This window comes from Eublepharis macularius, chromosome 15 (genome assembly GCF_028583425.1).
Source record: "Eublepharis macularius isolate TG4126 chromosome 15, MPM_Emac_v1.0, whole genome shotgun sequence".
In the NCBI taxonomy this organism is placed as follows: domain Eukaryota; kingdom Metazoa; phylum Chordata; class Lepidosauria; order Squamata; family Eublepharidae; genus Eublepharis; species Eublepharis macularius.
In genome coordinates this window covers 36,543,013-36,565,443 of record NC_072804.1, presented here as the reverse complement: position 1 = coordinate 36,565,443, position 22,431 = coordinate 36,543,013, and positions in this window count along the sequence as shown.

The following is a 22,431-nucleotide window of genomic DNA, read 5'->3' as shown; positions in this document are numbered from 1 at the left end:
AGATGAAGAGGAGTAGAAAGTAAGTGAGTAAGTAAGTGAACAAAGAGCAATAAAACTTCAGTACATAGCATCAATTAATTGCCCCCAATAAACTAACTGCCCAATAGAAAATCCTAGTCTTACTTCATTATGCTTAGTGACTCCCCTTTCTATGGCAGGAATCTTATTCGAAGCTCTAATGGTTACATTCAAAGTATGTTTACTAATTAAGTAGGTAACACAAACAGTTTAACTCTTTCATGACTGAAATGAGAACACTTGCTAAATTCCCACAGATACGCAGTCAGATGATAGCAGACCAAACTCAAAGATGCCCCATTCTTTAATATTGTTACTGCAAGTAATCCTCTGAGGCTTCCGAAGTGTCAAGAAGCCAGTTCCTTGGGGGGGGGGGGGAGTCTACCATCTTCCCGAAGAACCAGAGGAAGGGCCTCCCTGACTGCAGGCAACTGAGAGCCATTTCAACAAAAGCCGTTCTGTAAAAGGAGTTGCATTGTTCCATTTTTGCAAGTCACCTTGAAATCTTTTCCTTTTGTGGAGAACCTTTCCCCCACACCTCGTCAACTAATAAATGTGTGAAAAAGGGAGAGGTGGGCTATACATTTTAAATGAACGAAATAAATAAAGAATTAGAATTGGAAATTGAAGGGCGTTTGGAAAGAATGAGGGAAGGTCATTGCTCCTCAATGTTCTGGAGCCTTGAGGATGATGCTGTTTTAGCTCAATGAGGGAGGTAAAATGAGTAGGAGGAAGGAAGCGATGAAGTGACAGAGAGGCAAGATAGAGCAGCCCGTAGAGGCATTATTGATCTTGGACACCAAGAACAAAAACGAAGGGGGGAAGCCCATGGGACAGAACAGATCGCTGAAGAAGGCTTTATAGGCCAAAACATGTATGGTCAGTTGATTTCAGAGTTTGTCCTGGTTATTTGTATGTGATTCTTATATTCACCATTATCCTGTTTTCAACATAAGGCAAAGATGCTATATTGAGGTGCCATGAAGATATAGCTATTATATGAAATCCTTGATTTCATTGTTCTCTTTTCCATTAAAAATGATATATTGATTTTTTAAAATTTCAGTATCTGTCTTTCTACTTGCTCATTCTGGCTTGTTTTTTCTCAGCCTCTTGGTTACCTAATGTACTACTGATCGAACTACCCATAGAGGGCAAATGAAGTAAGTATTTACTTACTTACTTACTTAATTTACACTCTGCCTTTCTCTCCATTTGGGACCCAAAGTGGCTTACATCATTCTCCTCTCCTCCACTTTATCCTCACAATAACCCTATGAGGTAGGTTAGGCTGAAAGAGTGTGACTGGCCCAAAATCATCCAGTCAACTTTCATGGCAGAGCAGGGATTTGAACCTGGGTTTCCCAGATAGTAGTCTGGCATTCCCACTATACCACACTGGCAGCAGGAGAAGCATAGGCCGTGGCTTTCCTCCCATTCTTCACATAAGCAGGCTATCTTTTTTGGAGAATGGGGTGGGGGCTAGAGGAAGCAGCTTAGATGGAAACTTTGAGGCTACAGCTTGACTCCTCCCACAACAGGCAGCCAGTGCACCTGCCTTCCAGGGGCACAAAGGTTTTGCTTGCACACACTGGTAGGCAGGCATAGCTTCAAAGATCTGGGGAAATGGAAACAGAGGATGCCTCCCATCAATAGGTAGCACGTCTGTTATGCAATTAGCCAGCGGGTGGGTGGGAAGAGATGAATGCTTAAAGCTTCCACCCTCCAACAGTAGAGAGAGCACACCCCTCCCTAGGGAAAGTGCGTGAGAGAATGTCTTTTCTCTTGCTGAGGGTCTGTTCAACTCAGCTGCATTTTTCAGAGAGGGTAAAATGGAGGCAAGCAGTTGTCAAAAATCCAACTTTGGTGATCATGGAATCCAGCCAGAACTCCAAAGACATAGTGGGTCAGGGGGCAACACAGAGGCATCACAGAGGCTTAGCAATGTTGGCCATCGCTCTGGAGTGTTTGTTGGGGAATGGGCTGCTTAGAGTGAAAACTGGCGTAACACTTATAAAGCCCTACAACTCTTCTGAAAAAGCCCCCGTCATGTTCTGAGCAAACATACCTTTATCATCTCCAGGAGAAAGAAAAAAGAATTTGCAAGTTGACATGAGATGCCAGTGAATAGCACTGATGAGCTGGTGCCTCTAACTTCGCCAAGAAATCTGACTTGCAAATCCCTGAAGTAATTCTTTTCTTTAAAAAAAAAAGTGGTTCCGTTTTTTTTTAATTAATAAGGTGACAGAATGATGTAACAGTGAATAAGCATTTATGTAGCACTTAATTCTTTTCAGAAAAGTCAGGAAACTTTCTTGAATCATGATGAGAGAGCTGTCCCTTGCTGAAATCTCAAAAGCCAGATGGGTGGCAGAATATGGTTTCCTGTTGTTTGTGTTTGCATGTATATAGTGAGTCAGTACCTTGCAGAGCTCTTTGTGAACTGGATTGTTCATCTGCTTTTCATATTGTGAAAAGGGTGTGTGTGTGTGGGGGGGGGGGGTTGACTAGCTGAGGGATCCATTGTGAGTTTGCTTTTTCAGATCAATTGATGAAGGATGTCTATGTAGCAAAAAAACGAGAGGTTCTTTAGCTCTGCGTACTTTGTAGATCAGTTTATTTTTTATTGTAGATCGCTCTTCCTCCAAAATGCCTGGGGAGAAACAGTTTACACAAGGGTGTTGTTACCACTTGCTCTGCCCCAATACCCCTGTAGACCCTGTGGACTAATCTACTGATGGCAGAAAAAATTGTTTGTTAAGTAAACTGGGTTAAAAGTATTTGTGGTATTTGATGGTTTATGTTTTTGCTTTCAACACTGAAAGCGGCTTTGGGTCTGTGTTGAGTTGAGAAAACCACTATAAAATTATGTATTTATTTACTTTATTTACACTCCACCTTTCTCCTCAATGGGGGCCCAAAATGGCTTACACCATTATCCTGTCCTCCATTTGTCCTCACAACAACCCTGGGCTGAGAGTTTGTGACAGCCCCAAGGTCACCCAACATGCTTCCATGGCAGAGTGGGGATTTGAACTTGGACCCCAGAGCCTAGTCAGACTCTCTAACCACTAGACAACACTGGTCAAATAAATAAAAAACAAAGAGGAAGTTCTTTTAAGGCCAGTGGCCCCAAATGACAAGCTTTATGTTCAGACCAAAAGACAAACATTATGGGCTGCGCAATTGAAAGTGCGATGGAGAAAGCCTCGATCCTGATAGGCACTTCCTTGGGTGCATTGGTCCCAAACTCAAAACAATCAGTCAGGCAGACCAATTGTATACAAAAATGGCAGCTTTTAAATTGTTTTCAGAAGTGGTTGAATGTCCAGCACTTTGCAGCGGTGCATTGAGACAAGGAGAAAAACAGCGTGCCACCTGTTCAAGGAACGCAAATGCACTTTTGAATGAAACTGCCCAAATGGAGAGGTGAAAGGGTAATGGCTTCTAAAGGGGCCTTGCAGAGCACAGGGCAAATCCTGAGAGCACAAATGTCTTTCCTGCAACCAGAAGAGCCAAATTAGGCAACATTATTATGCTGAAAGAGGGAAGGGGGGGGGTCGCTTCTGGCCCACCCCAACCTTGCTATTGTCCCTCAGCTTCTCACAACACTTTTCCTTCTGCCCCCAAACAGCTATTTCATAAAGCTCGTTCTGTTACCGGATAGGCTGTGCCTCAGCGATCAACGCAGCAGGTTCCGTGAAGCTCATTTGTTCTGCAAAAAGCATTCTCTTCTCTTTCCCCCTTTGTACTTTATTCCCCTCCCCACACCATTTCCTTTTGTGTGGAGAACAATGCCATTTCCTGAATGTTGTTTTCCGCCCAGAAAAACAGAAGCGTATCGCAAGCCAGAGCTGCAGCTGTTGGTGAAGAAAATGTCCTCTAAGAGACCTGTTCTCACATCCCTGCCCCCGCCCCCATTTCCCCTAAAAAATGAGAGAAGGCAACTGCATGGGTGGAAAAATTTGGGGTGGGTGGGTTGGTTGGGAGACATATACAGCTGCTTTTTACTGAGTCAGACCTTCAAGTTTTGGCATTGTGTATTCTTAACAACAGCAAAGACCTAGAGGTCTTTCGGAACAACAGACACCTTTCATGAAAATGCCAGAGACTAAACCTGAGACCTCTTGCCTGCAAAGCCTCAGACCTCAGGCTCCACCCATTAGAGGGTGGAGTACCTGTGTAATAAAACAAAAAATTGCAAGCTTTAATGGTTGTTTTTGAAAGTTTGGTATTGTAATAACAATAACAATAACAATAACAACATTCGATTTATATACCGCCCTTCAGGACAACTTAATGCCCACTCAGAGCGGTTTACAAAGTGTTATTATTATTGTAGGATGAACAACAGGGAGTGTGATGAAGGGTTCAAGGAAGAGACGGGTTCCTGCTCCACACTAAAGGACTCTCCACGCTTGTGGTAGCTTCTGCCAGTCACGTGGAGTAGAGAAAGACCATTGGGCGAATGACCAAAGCAGTCCAAGGCAAAGTAGAAGCATGAGGCCAAAGAGGCGGGAGTACCATGCTTACAAGTTGTGGTGTCAGAAATGTACAACCCTGAAGTGGCAGCTTTGTGTGGTCAAGCGGCATCTGATTGGGCTCTTCAGTTGCCTGCTCACAGCATTTCTTAATTGGATCCCTCCAGGCAGAATGCTCTTCCTCTGCTCCTGGCCACCTTGAGGAAGGCTTCTTTGTGCAATGAACATGGGACCAATGGCTCTCCTTGTAGGTAGGTGGCGCAGCTAGCATACAGAGAAAGCCTTGCCTTCACATGGGTGGCTCCATGTTCAGGCTGCCATTGTGTTGGATGCCATCATCTGCCCAACCACAGCTTCTCTGCACTGTTTCAGGATAAGACAGCTGTTCTCAGTTGCTTAGTTAACAACGCATATAGCAGGGGCCATCAGCCCTCCCATGACACCCAGCCTCAAAGCTATGGAAGACCCGGCAGAGCAGCTTCATGCTCTTGTTAAATTTCACTAGTGAGAGTTAAGCATGCTGCAAACTGTGACACAAGCATGAATGCCTGGCAAACCAATCTTGTTGGACTCCCTCTGTTATAGTGGCCGACCAGATTACCTCAAGGGTCACCGTAGATGTTCATCTCAAGAACCTTTTCACCAGTGCAGTAGCTGTTTTTTCTACAGGGCCAGGTTGTTGCTGCTTGTGGCTGCTCCTTTTGTCTAGTACAAGATCAAAATTTTCTCAGTGGGTGACTTAAACTGATGATGGTCAGGTCATTAAAGTAACATACTGGCATCGTAATGCAGGGAATTTTTTGCAGTCCCCCGACCCCACCTGGTATAGTCAGACACACCCTTTATATGATCAGCATCATATGTTTGCTTTTTATGTATGTACAATTGGGAGCATCTACTCAAGAAGTGACCACAAGAAAAGGCTGCAAGATTAGCTGGGTTTGTGGGAAGATGCACAGAAACTCTAGTAGTAAGTTTCAAATCAAAAATCTAAAACGGATTCCTTCTCTTTAATTATGTGCCTTTTAAAATTGGAGGTGGTGGCAGATTAGAAGTGGGGAGGTGCAGTGGTTGTGAAAAAAACTCTGTAATGGTTACAGAGTTTTTTCAGTGCTTTACACTATAAAGCAGTGTAACCATGCAAATGAACACATCTAATGTCATTCAAGCTCTGGACAGCTGCAAATTGTCTCCTGGATTGCAACTGACTAGCAGGATGCGAGCCAAACCAGCAGGTGCTCAAGAATACTTATCCCTGTAATACCTGATAAACTAGATCCCAGTTCAAAAAGTATATAGCAAAACAGGGTAATGAACTGAAAAGGGCAAACAAATTACTAAGTGGACTTGGGGGCATGATAGAGAGCTGATGTGGAGAAAGTGGATAGATTGATGTCATTCACTCTAATCATAACATGACAGCCTAGAGTCACTCCAGGAAATTAATGGGCGGTTGCCTCAAGGGACACCAAAGAAAGTGCATGATATAATATGCCACCAACTTATGGAACTCACTTCCACAAGATGTGCTGATACCTTCAAGATCATATTGCTTTAAAGGGGCATTAGCCATTTGTGGAAGAGCTCGATACTGAAAGAGAACGTCTATATTCAGAGGCAATAAACCTTAGAATAATGGGGGGGGGGGTTGGCACAAACAATGGATTGGGAAGGGCTCTTGCTTTTTGTCCCTTGCTTGTGAACTTTCTGGATGGCATCTGTCTGGGAACAGAATGTTGCAACAAGGAAGTCCTTTTGGCTTGATCTAGAAGGACATTTCTTATGTTCACATGTTCCCTGCAAAAGGGAAAACTGCAGCTGGTAGCGGGAGGATGCCTTGAAGTGTAGGAGGTGGACGAAGCTGTCTGCCACACTCTCTAGGGCAAAGAAGGCTGAAATCCTCCTGCCCTGTTCACATTTTGAGAAGCTGAGCATCCCTCTAAGGCAGGAGTCCAGCCAGGAGCCCTTCAAATCTGGAAGGAATGTGGGGCTCAGCATTTTCTGATCTATGCACTCACATACAAAGCTATTCTGTAAAGGTGAACAAACAGATCTGGTGACCTGAAAAAGCTTTCCTTTTAAAAATCTTTCTCAGAATTTCCCATTGTGTTGTGGTGGAATACTTTCTATGGAGAACAGTGGCATGGATCTTTAGTCTGAGGCACACCCTACCCTTTGAGAGCTTCTCTAACAGGGGACGCTTTGCAGTGCCAAGAATAGGTATAGTGCGGTGGCCACGAGGGTGTGTCAAAAGTCTCCAGATGAACTTTCCCTTCTGCTAAGAGTGGACTAAATGGCTCTATTGTCTCCCCCTTGGGCCCCAAAACTGCTACATGAGGAGGTGGTAATATCAGCCTCTGCAGGGCTGTTGTATACACCACTGAGACAATTTCTGAGACATGAACACCCAAGAATAGAAATGAGACTGACCCGAGGTTCTTGCATCAAGACTCCTTCTGCTGGAGGAAAATGCTCCTGCTTGCACAATGGATTTGTGGCATCCAAGCTAGTGTGCATAAAATGTCATTTAAATTGTATAAAAAGGGCACAAAGAGGAAGTAAAGAAACAAAAGACGCCTCATTGATTCCAACAAGGTGAACCCAAATGGGTGTCAAGGGCAACGTATGGAATCAACAAGGAACAAAAAATACTGCATCAGCCCAGCATGGTAGGAATGCTCCCCTCCCCCCCATTTTTATGACCCCCCCTGAATTCTGGCTGCTTTCTAACCAGCTGTGATTATGCAGGAAAGGGCTTGCTCTCCCTGAAGAATCTGATTGCTCCAAGTTTCCCCATGGCACTGCCAAGCTACAGTAATTTGTCTGCCCCAATCAATGGACTTCGTGGATATCTACGCTGGAGTAATTGAGAAAGCAGAGTCTGGGACTCTCTCGTTTCCTCTTTAACTATCCAGTGAGTCTAGACCTAATTAAGGCCCCGTTGTGGTCTGCTCCCACAGGGCAGGCATCATAATATGTTATAATTACGGTGCTTAACCCTTGACTCCTTTGCTGTTCTGAGCTGCTTGGCTGTGGACCGCACACACAGACACCCATCCCCAGCTCAGTGCTATCTTGTTCTCCGAGTCCGTGAGTGCATGTGTGTGTCTGTTTGGGAGAGAAGACTCCAGTTCTGCACCTTAACCCAGAAGAACAACCAGTAGCTTAAAAGTACTTTACTATTGAATCCTGTCCATAATTAATGCACTATCGTATTCATGCTGTGTCCATCTTCTCAATGATCCTGAGAATTAGGTCACAATAATCATGGTATTGATGGGAAACTGAGTTTGCCTCTACAGTACAAATTTAATCTGGTTTAATTTGTGTTGTCCTTTTAAAAGCTCTGGTTGTGGAAACGTGATGAGAATGCTCTATTAGAAACTGGGGTATACATAGGCAGGCCATGTCTTCCACTATAGCGGGAGACTTCCTGCCATTTACTTTGCTTCTCCACTGGTGCTTCCAAGGCCAGTGGGAGAAAAATGAAGGAAAATGGGTGGTGGCCACTGTGTGACATCACTTCTGGCAAAAACCATTCAGGGCGATGCTCTAGGATTAGTTCAAAACTCTATGGTTAAGTAAATCCTAAACTGTCGTACCTGATATCATGACACCTCTTCATTTTTTGTCAGAAGTGGTGTCACATGCTGGTGTGATGCCCGCATGCCTGTCCCTGCCTCCTAAATCCTAGGCCCACCTCGGAGACTTTGGAGGCTGTGGGGATCTCTGAAGGGAAGCTGTGATCTTCATACCAGTTTAAGTTTGCAAAGTAGATCTGCCTGAAACGTGGGCTTAATTTTTATTTGCCAAGGTGATATGTCTGTATCTCGGCTGTACCACTTTAGACTACAGGTGGAGAGCTCAGCAGATTAAATTCTGTCCAATAAGAAATCCCCCTACCTAGAAAACTAATATATCAGGGAGAAAACTATGCTAGAGCCCTTCTCCTTGGTATATTAATTCACCATAGGCTTGATTATTTTTAATATGGATGGGTATTCAATTATATGAACTCCCACCTGCAGTCTGAAGTTGTCCAGCCCAGACACTGGTTGCTACTCACGTGAGAAATGGACTTGAAAAGGCTATTGAGTGAATTTATAATAGAGCTACAAAGTGTGTGAAAAATCTGTTTATGTTTTCCTGAAAATAACTGAGTTCAACAGAGCCTCCCCTATTGGTTTAAGCCACTCTGTGTGTGGGGGGGGGAGGGGTGTTGGCAAGGTGAGAAAATGCATGCGTTAGCAGGGGAATCTAATATAACCAGGATCAAAGCTGCTCACCATGACGGCCAGATCCAAGAACATTTGTCAGCGGGAAGCTCAGGGCGCTAACCCACAGCCAAATGGGAGCCCGAGGCCCACTTTAAACACAAGGCAGGCCGTGCAAAGCATCTCCCTGGTGACTTTGCATGGGCTCAGCATCTCACTTCAGCTGTGCTGCAACCTGTGCAAAGCAGCTGTCCTCATACGATTAGACTGCTATGACGACGACGACTCTCTGGCATGCCGTCTAAGCACACAGAGCTGCCTTGCAAGGGTTGCACCCAAGCTTAAGGGAGCTGCTGAGCCTGTGCCAAGTTGTTTGATGTGACATCATCACACATGCCAGGAGTGCATGCACGAGGAGATACTCAGAAGACTTCAGAGGGTAAGTGCCAGGCTCCCAATCCCCCGCCGGGGGGACTCAAGGGGCCTGGCAACCCTATTCCTAAGATATACCAGAGCCTACAACGTGAAGGTGTGTGGAAACCCTGAGCTATCTTGAATTAAGAGACCAGCAAAATGGAAGGGAGTTCTAGGGTTGCCAACCTGCAGGTGGGGTCTGGATATCTCCCGGAATTACAAGTGATTCCCAGGCGATGGAGATCTGTTCCCCTGGAGAAAATGGCTACTTTGGAGGAATTATACCCTGCTGAGGTCCCTCCCTTCCTCAAAACTCCACTCTTAGGAGGCTGCACTCCCCAAATCTCCAGGTATTTCCCAAGCCAGAATTGGCAACCCAGGTTCTATGCCAACCCATCCTTCTCACAAATCAGGTGTCAGCAGTGGTGATTTATAAAAAAAAGCAGAGAAGATGTTCTTTAGTGTGTGGAGGGGGGCGTGATTCATCCTCCTGTAGATGACATGTTAGCCAATAGACATACAGGCAAAAGCTGTGACGCTGAAGATGAGATACATATGAGAATGTGGAATGTGGACTCCCCCACCTGGGGTACAGGAGCCTGTGGAGATGGTAATAAAACAGCTCTCTCTGTCCACCAACCCAGATCCCCCAAACTCTTAACCACTACACCAGTTTGGTGCAGTGGTTAAGAGCGTGGAATAATCTGGAGAACCGGGTTTGATTCCCCACTCCTCCACTTGAAGCCAGCTAGGTGACCTTGGGTCAGTCACAGCTTCTAGGAGCTCTCTCAGCCCCACCCACCTCACAGGGTGATTGTTGTGGGGATAATAATAACATAGTTTGTAAACTGCACTGAGTGGGTGTTAAGTTGTCCTGAAGGGCAGTATATAAATTGAATGTTGTTGTTGTTGTTATAAAAAATCTCCTGAACCTGCAGGGGCAGCATGAATGCTTTTCAAGGTTCATTACTAGGTTTCTGACAGACTCACTGTGGGGCTGGTGGATGCTTGGTTTGCCTGTTTATTTGTTGTTTTTCTGGCTGATAGAGAAGCAGGTGGGTCTGTTTATTGCTTTCACAGCGGGCCTTACGAATTCTGCGGTAGAATTAGGCCGAAGCAGCCATCAGCGCCCGAAGCCACATGTCGAGTGGGTGGGGAGGGGAGGGGAGAGCATTACTCAACTTCTTTTCTTAAAAAGCCAAGTAATTATACTTTTTGATTTCCCTCATTTCTCTTTTCTGCCATCGTGATTTCACCGGGAGATTTTTTTTTCTCCCCGGGGGCCTGGCGGCACATCACAGAGCGGCCGCCTGAGTGGCAAAGCCATTTGTCACTTCTGCAAAAATAATTTTTTAATTAGGGAAGAGAGGTAAAAAAGTTTCCACGAAAGCGTTCGCTGGCTTATTAGTCTGAATGGGTTTTTTTTAATTGAAATTATTAATGGATCATCTGGTGGAGGAGCGTGGCCAAGATGGCTCAGCTGAAGCAGACTGAATTCGTGTGCACTCTTAGAGAAGGGGAGTTGGCTTTGTGAGAATCAAGAACCAGAAGAGGGAGAGGAGACTGGAATGCAGAGGCAATGGACCAGCTATCTACTCCTGGCCCTGACCTTGACCCATCAGACCACACTGGGCCACCCACTGTTACAGTGCATTCCACAAGGGCTTCTCCAGGCCCCAGAAGACACTAGCAAGGGAGCCCAGCTACGTCCTGCAGGGAAAAACCAGCCAACCATAATACACAAACCCAGAAGTGATCTTCCCACTCCTAAATCCAGTGAGCAAAGGCTAGAGATGATGCTGTATTTCTCATCCCTCTTCTTTCCACCCCCCCACCCAACCCATCCTCATTTTGATTTACCACCTTCCCAGCTCACAATCCCAGCTCACAATACTTTCATTTTGAGCATCATTGTGAGTAAATGAAGGCAGGAGCAAGAACAGGAAATGGAAGTGAACAGATGAACGTTTTTGTAAGTCATGCAACTCCCTCCCATAAAAAATCTTCCCCCAATGGAGGGTTTTTAAAAAAAATCCTGCTGCGTTTGTGAAAATATGTTTTTTAAAAAAATTATTAGAAAAGTAGAAAGAGGAAGAATGTGTCATCAAGTAGCAACCAATTCATGGCTACCCCACCTATGGGCCATTCCAGGAAAGTAGGAAAGACATACCTAAATGACAAATGAGTATCTCTGCACAGGGCTTTTTTTCAGCAGGAACTCGGTGGAACGGAGTTCCGGAACCTCTTGAACATGGTCACATGGCCAGTGGCCCCGCCCCCTGATCTCCAGTCAGAGAGGAGTTTAGATTGACCTCCACACCGCTTGGGCAATCTAAACTCCCCTCTGTCTGGAGATCAGGGGGCGGGGCCACCAGCCATGTGACCATTTTCTCCGCTGGCAATCCACTGAGTTCTACCACCTCTTTTCCGAGAAAAAAATCCCTGTCTCTGCATATATTACTTTATTCTCCGCTGGCAATCCACTGAGTTCTACCACCTCTTTTCCGAGAAAAAAATCCCTGTCTCTGCATATATTACTTTATTCTAATACACCCATACCCATTGCTCAAATCCAAACCAATACTACTTCCTTTTTTACCAATTCCTGTGGAGAATCCTTGTCCCAAAAAGTGACAAAGGGCAACCAATGTCATACGAAATTATTCTGTACTTGTAATTTTTTAAAAAGATCCTTTAACATAGAGAGAGAACATATTGACAAGGTTTGATGGCTCAGTCTTAAAAAATACTCATCATTGTCTGGAAAAGCAGCTCAGATGGTCTACCCCCTGCCAACACCCAACACTAAGCCTTCTTTATCCTCTCAGTATCTTCTTCCAAGCCCCTTAAACACTAAATGTGTGTGTGTGTGTGTATGGGTTTTAGTGTTAATATTTCTTTTTCACTGGATTACAATTAGGCCGTCATAGGCTGCTTCTGCAGTGGGTTGAAGGAGATTAATGCAGATGATGAGGCAGAGTCAGTAAGACTTGGATGTTGCAGCAGGCTTCTCTAGATATGTGCTTGGCTTTCCAAAGCAGCAGCACTCTTAAAATGTCCTCAGGCTACTTTGGGGTGGGTCGTGTTCCCCCTTCAATTCTCACGACTCCCCACGGCTCACCATGTCAAACTAGGCCTATGTCATTGTCCCTTCTTCTACGAATGGGGCCGGTGCATACACCCAGTGCCAGAGAGTGGTTTTACTCCGCAAACAGAGTTTGAAAAGAGACCAGAGTTTGTGGTCACCCTTCTGCACACCTGAGCAACATTTTGGTGCAGATTTTCTGTAGACAGATGAAAAAGAGTCTGAGGAAAATTCCTAGCAAATAGGTTGGCTGTGTGTGTAGAACCCGCCCCCCTGCCATTTTTATGTTTGCATGAAAGTGGGTTTGTCATCTGAGGAACATTCCTGCTGGAATCCACTGCCTGAAGTCAAAAGTAGTGCAGACCCCCTCAGGTCTTTGCTTTCTCATTGTGACCTGACATTGCTCTCCTGCACATGTGAACCATCATTGTCCCTGGGATCAAGTGTCGTTGGGGGAGAGGGTCTCCCTGCCCATAACTGCTCCTGCAGTAGACATCCAATCAGGCCATGACGGAGCCATTTTCTAAATGATTCTCAGAGTTGATGTGTGAGTTTGCTTGTTTTCCTCATCCTTCCTCATCCATCTCCCATGTGAACCCACCCATCCATCCAGGTCATCTTTGGAGGCATTGCTTTGGATGCCCTGCCATATCAGGCTAGATGGGTGGCACTGGTAACGTAAGAAAGGGCTTTCTTGGTCATGACACCAAAACTTTGGAACTCCCTCCCTATGTCATGGTCTTCCATCAGTGGGTGAAGACTTTTAGGGATTGTTTGGTGTACAACCAGTAAATTCTTATTGACCCTCCTCCCTTGTCATGTTTGCATGTCTATATATGTTTTTATTGTATTGCTAATTTTTATCTATACATTTTAAATATTTTTTAAGGTTTTAAATATTTAATGCCTGATGTTTGCTCCTTGAGAACCAATTTGGATGGAAAGCCTATAAATGCTACCTACTAACCAACCAACCAACCAACCAGCCAACCAACCAACCAACCAACCAACCAACCAACCAACCAACCAACCAACCAACCAACCAACCAACCAACCAACCAACCAACCAACCAACCAACCAACCAACCAACCAACCAACCAACCAATCCTTCTCCCCCTTTCCTTGAGTGTATTCCATTGTAGGAAGTTCTTTTGAGTTGTAAACTGCTTTGGTTGTGATGGCAGAAAGGCGGCATATAAAGGTATCAGACTAATGAATACAAACACAAAAAATAATTTTAAGAGAGCTTGCAGGGAAGGGGAAGAACCACTTCCCCCCTTCTACGTAGAACAAAAGACCAGGCTGTGAAGTCAATCCAGAGCTCAGCTGCATTGCACAGCACACTGCGGGCATTGCATTGATGTTCCCCCTGAACCCTCTTAAGCCCCATGCATGTGGTCAGAAGACCAAAGGATGTTGCCCAACCATCAACGGTGCTTGTAGTTGTTGATTGGTGTGCTCTGTGTGTGTGACACTAGACCTGGCCAGGGGTGACCCCAAGTAAAATCTGGCAAAACAGGGAAGGGGCCAAGATAGACCAAGAAGACTCAGGAGTATGCTTAGGATGGAACTTGGCAAGTCCCACTTAGAATTTGGTTTCCTTTCTAGGGTTGCCAGGTCCCCATAAGGGGTGGGGGACTTGATACTCTCCGGCAGGGAGCTCCTGGAGCCAATGCGATGACGTCACTTTTGGGAGTGATATCATCACTTTTGTACAGAAATGCTCCTGTGCTTTGCACAGGGCCAGTTCTTTTAGAACTGGGCTATTTGGGGCCAAAATCGGACCCCGCAAAACTCAGGAGCAGTCTCATACAGGAAGTTGCTTGCTGGTGGAGAGCGATGGCCAGGCAGCTTGCAACCTCCCACCGATTGCCAGTGGTTGGCAGGCAATGGGGCAAACCGCCGGGAGATCACTCACCACTGGTGGGAACCTGGGAACTCTATTCTTTTTGCAAGCAAACCATCTGCTATGAACAATGCCATTGCCCATACATTCTGCCAGGGGCAGGTAAGGATGTCAAAATGGCCCAGGAGCCTGCGGAGTTGAGCAACTTTGTGGTGTTGGCAGCCAGGCTTGGCTCAGAATAGGGCCTTGGCAATTTTGACTACGGGTCACCCATTGTCCCCTCCCACATCACCTCTGGCTGTATCCAAGTGGAGGGGGTGGGAGAACCTACACCCACTGCTGCTAGTTGGGTCTGAGCCCTTGAGGCACATCCCACACCAGTGAGATTCCCCTCAGCTTGTTCCTAGATGCAAACACCCTGCTGGAAAATTCCGTGGTAAATTAAAGACCCAGTCCTGCCATATGTTGTTTCTTCCTTTGTTTCAGGTAGAAGAAGAACGAGCCTTGGAGACCACCCAACCTAATCCACTGTGTCTGCCTCTTTCTCTCCCTCTGGCCTCCGTGAGGTTGCTCTGGTATCCAAAGGCTGGCCTTCTACATTGATACCATCTGTCCTCCTCCATCCATTCTATGTTCTTCAGCCTTTCACCAGATGGGAAGACATCCACAGGGACGCTCCCTGCTTTGGAAAGAGGTTCTGGGTGATGAGACCCTTCCTCTAGACCCAGGGCAGGCAGTTTCTTGCTACCAGAGTCCCGCAGCCCAATGCAGCCGCTCCAAGCTGCCTGTGAAGGATTCATTTTGATTTCTCCCGTTTCTCCCCACACTGCTTTCCATCTGCTATATTATTTCCTCATTTAATTATTTACCATGGTCTGTGTGGGCGGCGGTGCAGAGGCAATTACTGCTCAATTGAGCCACTTGACTCAAGAACTGCCACAATTAAAAAAAGGGGGGAGGGAGGGAAGGAAAGATCCCTTCAGCCAGCGTCTGCCTTGTGAGCTGTGAGGCTTTGGCCCAGTTCACACATGCAGGGAAACGTGGACTGCACCGCCTCAGACTCTAGGGGGGAGATCCCACTTTTGAAGGTTCCTTTTGCATTTAAAAAACTCCCCACCGATAGAAAACTAGCACAACAGGGACAGAGTTGCTCACTTCTCTTTGCATTTCACACAAGCAGGGAAGTGTGGTAGTGGGGCAAACTGTACCACTTCAGACTCTATATGGGGTTTCCATTTCTGAATGCTCCTTTTGCATTAAAAAAATTCCCCATAAACTGAAAGCTAGCACTGCAGGGAGAGAGGAGTGTGCTTCTTCCCTTTACTGTTTTCATATTAGTTAGGGAGTTCTTTTTTTTAAACACAGGGGAGTAATTCCGAAACATGATCTCTTGTGCAGTCTGAAATAGTGCAGCCCATCCTAAAGTCTCTGCCACCTCATTCTATCACATGTGTGAACCAGTCTTCGAAGTGCAAGAGAAAGCTGAATAGGGAGTTCATCCTACGGTTGAAGACCTCTAGGTAGGGCCTGGAGACCTCCTGGAATTACACTGAACTGGAGAAAATAGCAGCTTTGGATGGTGGACTGTGTGGCATCATACCCCACTGAGGTCCCTCCCCTCCGCCAAACCCCACCCTCCCTAAGATCCATGCTCAAATCTCCAGGAATTTCCCAACCCAGAGTTGGCAACCCTCCTGCATCCTTCATAGCTCCCTCATTTGAGGGCAGAAACTGAAAATATTGCTGCTCTCCCTCTCAGCTTCAGCCCCTCCCTGTAGCAAGGGGGTAACAATACTGAACAACCTTAAAATAAGGTTGCCAATTCCAGGTTGATAAATTCCTGGAGATCTGAAGCTGGATCCTGGAGATGGTGGGGTTTGGGGAGGGGAGAGTCATGTTTGACCTTCTGATTCTTGCAGGAAGGGTGGGACAAAAATGTAATAATAGTACTGTTATCAGTGGGTTTTTTTGGTTTTTAAAAAGTGCCAGTACTCATATAAGAGTCTGCATTGATTTCGACCAATTCCTCCCTTAGGACTTGGGAGACTGGCAGAAAAATGTACTGGTACTCAATACCAGCGAGTACCATCACAATAAAAGCCCTCTTTATTATTATCTAGCTTTCACTGAAATGTCACAAAAATTCAAACTGGATTTGGGGATCCCCCTCAGGCAAAACATCTCAGGAATTTCATGGCAAATAGATGTGTTATAATATTTGCTGCTGCAAACATCATAAAATTATGCCTTACTGATGGAATTTTACTGTATAGTTCTTCCAGAAGTGGAAAGGGGAACAAAGTGGCCTCAGTGACGTATAATGCCAAAGAATTCACCCACCAGAGCAGCTGTTGCCTCCAGGAGAACTGATCTTGGTCGTCTGGAGATCAATTCACTCTAGGAAATATCCAGGCCTCACCTGGAGGTTGGCAAACCCAGTCCTACAGCTGAGCAAATTACAGAAATGTAGACGGCAGATCCCCCCCCCCCCCGGAAAATCTTGACTTGCTTAAATCAAAAGCTTGACCTTTAGAGATAGGAAGGTACCATAAAAGTCCTGAACTAGAATAAGATTTTTGGCCCTTCCAATTACATTTCCCTGCCTGCCCCTCTATTCAGGACAAAAAGTAATTTCTGCCTTTGAGTCCAACAGGGCTCATTTTGAAGGGGAACGTGCAGGAATGCAGTTCCAGTAGTTCTCCAAAGAGGTTACATGTCAGGTGGCCCTGCCCACCTGATTTTTGGCCATTTTGGGCCCATTTTGGCCTGGATTGGGCCCAAAATGGCCAGGATTGGGCCTCTTATGGATGGTGGATCACTCTCCCGCTCAGCAGAGGCCCGCTCCTGACCATTCTGGACCCCTTTTCTTCCATTTTCAGCCCCTTTTTGCTTTTTTGGGCCCAATTTCGGCCCTGAATGGCCAGGATTGGGGCCAAAACATCCAGGATAAGTGAGGTCAGGGGGTGTGGCATATGCAAATCAGTTATGCCAATGACACACTTCCGGTGATGGCAAAGGGCGTGGCATATGCTGATGAGTTATGCTAATGAGTCCCTGCAGCTCTTTTTCTACAAAATGACCCCTGGAGTCCAATATTTAATAACGTTAACAACAATCACATTAGAGAGTTCCCTTCCCAGATGGAAGTGTGTTTTACACAAAACCACCATCTTAAACAAACCACTTAAAATCTCTATTCTAAAAACATTTTGAAACATTGAAACCAGAGAATGTGTTAGATGTGTTATAATATTTGCTGCTGCAAACATCATAAAATTATGCCTTACTGATGGAATTTTACTGTATAGTTCTTCCAGAAGTGGAAAGGGGAACAAAGTGGCCTCAGTGACGTATAATGCCAAAGAATTCACCCACTAGAGCAGCTGTTGCCTCCAGGAGAACTGATCTTGGTCGTCTGGAGATCAATTCACTCTAGGAAATATCCAGGCCTCACCTGGAGGTTGGCAAAACAACCGGCGCAGCTCCAAGAACACTTTCCTGGGGGCAAGCTCTACTGAATAGACTTGATTTTGGGTAGACCTGCTTAGGACGTTGAGTACACCTGCTTAGGATTGTTCTAAAGTGGTACTTTAAAAGGAACTAGCAATGGGACCTCCAGAGGCTTTCGGAGTATAAAAATAAGCCTGGAGATTTATTTTTTTAAAGATGAGAAAGGAAGAATGCAGAGAGGAGAAAGGATAAAATCCACAGATCATTTTGTAAATCGTTCTCCTTAACTAATATTTTACCCTGTGCCATCTTGTCTAGCTAGCAGTCAGTCTGTTTAAAAATCAAGGGAAGCATTCTGAAGGATATGGCATGAAATTGGCACCGATTTAGCATTACTTCTTCTGAGACTCGCCCGAGCGGACAAAGTGGGTGAAGGAAGAGGCTGCATGAATCTCGGGACCCAATAATGGACGTGACACTTCTAGGTCATCAGCTCAAGTGACTCTCAGCTAGGGACGAACTTAAGCGGATCTGATAAATATGTGCGAGCCCGTTAGGCCCTCCCCAAGCTGAAATGAAAATGTGGCTGTCTTGCAGATTTTCACCCCAATCTTCCTATGTGTGTCAGCAGCATCCGAAGGCCCACCTGGTGTGCTAGATGAGGGATTGTGCATGCATCTGAGTGCCGCATGCATCTCCTCTGACAGTACAAAGACAAGCCAGCAGCCACACCACTGCTCGTGTTCACCCCAGGCTGACAGCACCAATAAGCTTTTTGGTGGAAAGAGAGAAGTGAATTAATGTCTTTCTCTCTCTGTGTGTGTGTATGCGTGTGAGAGAGATGCAGTGGTGGATTAAATTTAGGTTTAGCAACCTCCAGGTGTGGCCTGGAGTTCGCCCAGAGATCAATTCCTTGGGAACAAGTCTTTTTTGGAGGGTGGACTCTATGGCATTACATCCCTGCCTAACTCCCTCCCCTCCCTGAACTTTGCCCTTCCCAGGCACTGCCCACAAATCTCCAGGGGGCAGCAGAAGCAGAATGCACAAGGATCCTCACACCAGCTCTGCCCTTACTGGGTTTCAGCCCGGGGCTGCTCTCATGCCACAGGTCACAGCAGGGCAGTCTGGGGTGAAGACTTCTTTTCCCTGCCCACCCCAACAGTTGCTTAGAGCGGGTGATCCCAAGAGGCCAGCCTCGGAGCTGTCATGCCTCAGTCACCTCTCCTTTTTGTGCTTTAACCCATTTGTCATAAGGAAACGTCAGCCCTTCTCTTGGATCGTTGAAGTGCAGGGCTAGGAAGGAACTTGCCAGAAGAACTGAGGATAGGTTGAAGCAGTTCCACGTCCATTTGCCTTCCTTTCAGTGATCCTTGAAGAGGGAGTGTTACGACCCTCTTTATTTTTCAGTTAGATTTTGTCTTTAACCCTCTTCTTACACCCTCTGGGTAGATTGCTGCCACCAGGAATTATATTCCAAAATAGTTCATTTAAAGTTCCCTTTTAATAACGTGCCCAACAGGGAGATTATTGGATAGCATATGGGGAACAGCCAGGACCAAGGGTGGAAGGGTCTTGTGACTTATCTGGGATGTTCCCGCCGGGCTGTTGCCCTGGAAGGGTCATTGGGGGTGAAGAGGAAGCTGAGGCCATTTCCACACTACTCACCTTCATCTGGAACCGGGCTCAATGTCGTGAAAAAACCGCAGAAGATAGCGTCTTCTTGCGCAAGTTTGGTGCGACGTTGCGCAAAACTCGCACGAGAAGACACTATCTTCGGGGGTTTTTCCGCGACATTGCACCCCATTCCGGATGAAGGTGAGTAGTGTGGAAACGGCCTGTCAAGTGGTGTCTTGGGTCCCAGCAGGGCTGCAGGGTCCACTCGGTGTGATAGCAGGTGTGAGTTCACCAGGTGCTGCAGGGGCCCTCTGGGATCAGTTGGTTCCAGCACTGTCTGAAGAGCAAAACTTGCACCTGCTCAGGAAATGATGGGCCAAATGATTGGCAAGGGAGGGTCTCCTTTCCCCCCAAGAATGGGTATTTGGGGAGTATCTCCTTAACAAGCTTTGGGGCAAAGGTTACCCACCTGATCCTGATCTGATGTCTGCCCGAGAGTTCCACTTTCACATCCCTTCTGCCATTAAGCTCACTGGATGCCCTTGGGCCAGTCACCACCTCTCAGCCAAGCCTACCTCACAGGGTTGTTGTGAGGATACAGTGGGGGGAGAGCCAGGTCTATAAATGCTGCCTCAAGCAGCTTTGAAGCTGGGGTTGGATAAAGATCTAATCAACTTATAAATCCTGTATCTGGGGAAGAGAAGAGAAGCTATGTTCCCAGGAGACGGGGAAGGGGATGAGTGTCTGAGACAAACCTCTCTGAAACCACTTTTAATTCCCCTCAAAATGACTGTCTCTATCCAACCTCAATTTAAGCATGGATCTTCTTCCTATCTTTCCTGCAGAAAGGACAGGGAGACGCCTCCAGAAGCCAATATGCTGTCATTTGCCTTTCCATCTCCTTCACGTTGACTCCAACTGTCATTTTTGGAAAGGCTTGATTTATGGGCCTATTAAAGCTGCCCGGACAGCGTGCGCCCTCAGGTAACGACTCCTGGTGGATAAAGGATGGCAGCCGTAAATAAACTCCACAACCCTTGGCTGTCCTGGAAAGTGATGACACGGGGACCTTTATCTTTATTCCTCGCATTGCTCACTTGACCCGCCGAGACTGTCTTGCTTCTTCTAACTGCATGCCCAAGTCCTACTCTTAGGGTTGCCAGCGCCAAGTTGGGAAATTCCTGGAGATCTAGGGGGTGAAACCTGGAGAAACCTGGAGAAAGAGGGGTTTTGGGGGGGGGAAGGGAGGAGGGAAAGGCATAATTCCATAGAGTCCACCGCCCAAAGTAGCCATTTTCTCCAGATGAACTGATCTCTGTGACCTGGCGACCAGTTGTAATTCCGGGGGGTCTCCAGCCACTACCTGGAGGCTGGCAACCCTACCTACTCTACAGCCTCCTTGTCATGTGTGGATCCCACTCCATGCCTGTGAGAGGAACCACTTTGTTGTACTGGCCACTCTCCAACATAGCACACAACATGCCTCTTTACCTTTAATGTGTGGCTGCCGTCCTGTGTCATAGGGGCCCCACATGCGATGCAGACAGGAGGAGATGGCACGTCTGGGGGTCTGATTGTGGCAGGAAGGGAGGCCTGCGCTTTGGCTCTCCTTTGCAGTGCGATGTTACAAGAGCTCAGAAAATGAAATTGACAGCAAAATCAAGGCCAAGGCAGAGAGACCCTGCAGGAAAGGTTGCCAACTCTGGGTTGGGAAATTCCTGGAGATTTGGAGGTGGAAATTGGCGTCAGTGGAACTGGGGGAGAATGACCTCAGTGGCATATAATGTCATACAGTCCAGCCTCTAAAGCTGCCATTTTCTCAGAGAGTATAGCAACAACACAATACAAGAGTGTTAATATTCAGATAAGAATTTGTTCATATATAGAAGTGCAAAGTGCTCAAAGTGCTGATATCTTATAATAAATATTAAACTTACAAATAAATACAATACAAATTACATCCAAAGTCCTTCCAAACAGTAAATATCTATCACCTTTGCACATTAAATAATTGTAGACACAATGTCCAATTAACCAACTGGTGAGGAAATATCCAACAGGTAAGTACTACAGTCATATATTAATTCCTCACTGTATTTTTCTTTCTTCCTGGACTGATTCCCTCTTGGAAGTGTGGATTCTCCAAAGTGCTGTTAGTGCATTCGGAAGATCATGTCGTTATCCCTGGGTTGCTGGAAGGAGCCCAACAGGCATTGCCAGCATAATAGTTCCCATTTCGTATTCAACTTTTTCAAAGGCTCATAATCAACATGAAATTCACTTTTTCACAAAAACAGTCTCAGCCACTAGCTGCCAGTGCATCCGCCCTGCTTCGAGCTGAGTGGTGAATATGGAGAATTGTTGCCGTTCCTCCACAGAATGTGGCTGAGAGGCTGTGATTAGTGGTTAGTAGGTTGCTTCCCGAAGGTAGCCTTCTATATATTGTTTTATTTTCTCAGGGAGAACTGATCTCTGTAGCCTGGAAATCAGTTGTTATTCTGGGAGATCTCCAGGCCCCAGGTGGTGGTTGGCAACTCTAAGTCTGCAGGTGCCTTTCAAGGGACACATGTGTGGCAGCCAAATCTCAGATGCTGGACTTGACCTGTGGGGTTCTTCCTAAAATGGCTGGCCACCATTGCCCTAGTACAATCTTTTAACAAACTTATTGCACTGGCTACACTGGCTCAAGGCTAAATTCCTTGCTGAGTTAGTTGAAATTCCCTCCTCTCCTGCATGGAGACTTGTTTACATTTGTTTCTGCTGTGTGTCGGGAAGCTTGTAGGGATGCGTGAACCCCCACCATGTACCAATGTGTTGTCAAGTTGCAACCAACTTATGGCAACCCCAGCAAGGGGCTTTCAAGGCAAGTGAGAAGGAGAGGTGGTTTTCCATTGCCTTCCTCTGCAGAATCTTCCTCAGTGGTCTCTCATCCACGTACGGACCCTGCTTAGCTTCCAGGATCTGACAAGACCAGGCAGCATCATACCATTCTAGATCCCGGAACACCTAAGCATTCTTCTCATTTTCTGCATGTCAGTTATGAGCAGGTAGCTGATATTTGTGTTGAGTAGTTTGGCAATTGGCAAGCAGCTGCTTTCTGTTTGTCAGGTTACTTTCCAGATATCCAAACAGAATATAATGCAACCAAATAAAATAAAAAATAAAGTCTTACCATTTGATATTCATCTTGATCCACGTTTCTTGGTATTATTTCATGCATGCAAGTTTTCACATGGTCGAGTCCTAGTTACTCCAAGTGCATCATTTCATTAGCTGGCCAGGCCATCCATGATGCAGAGGGATTCAGT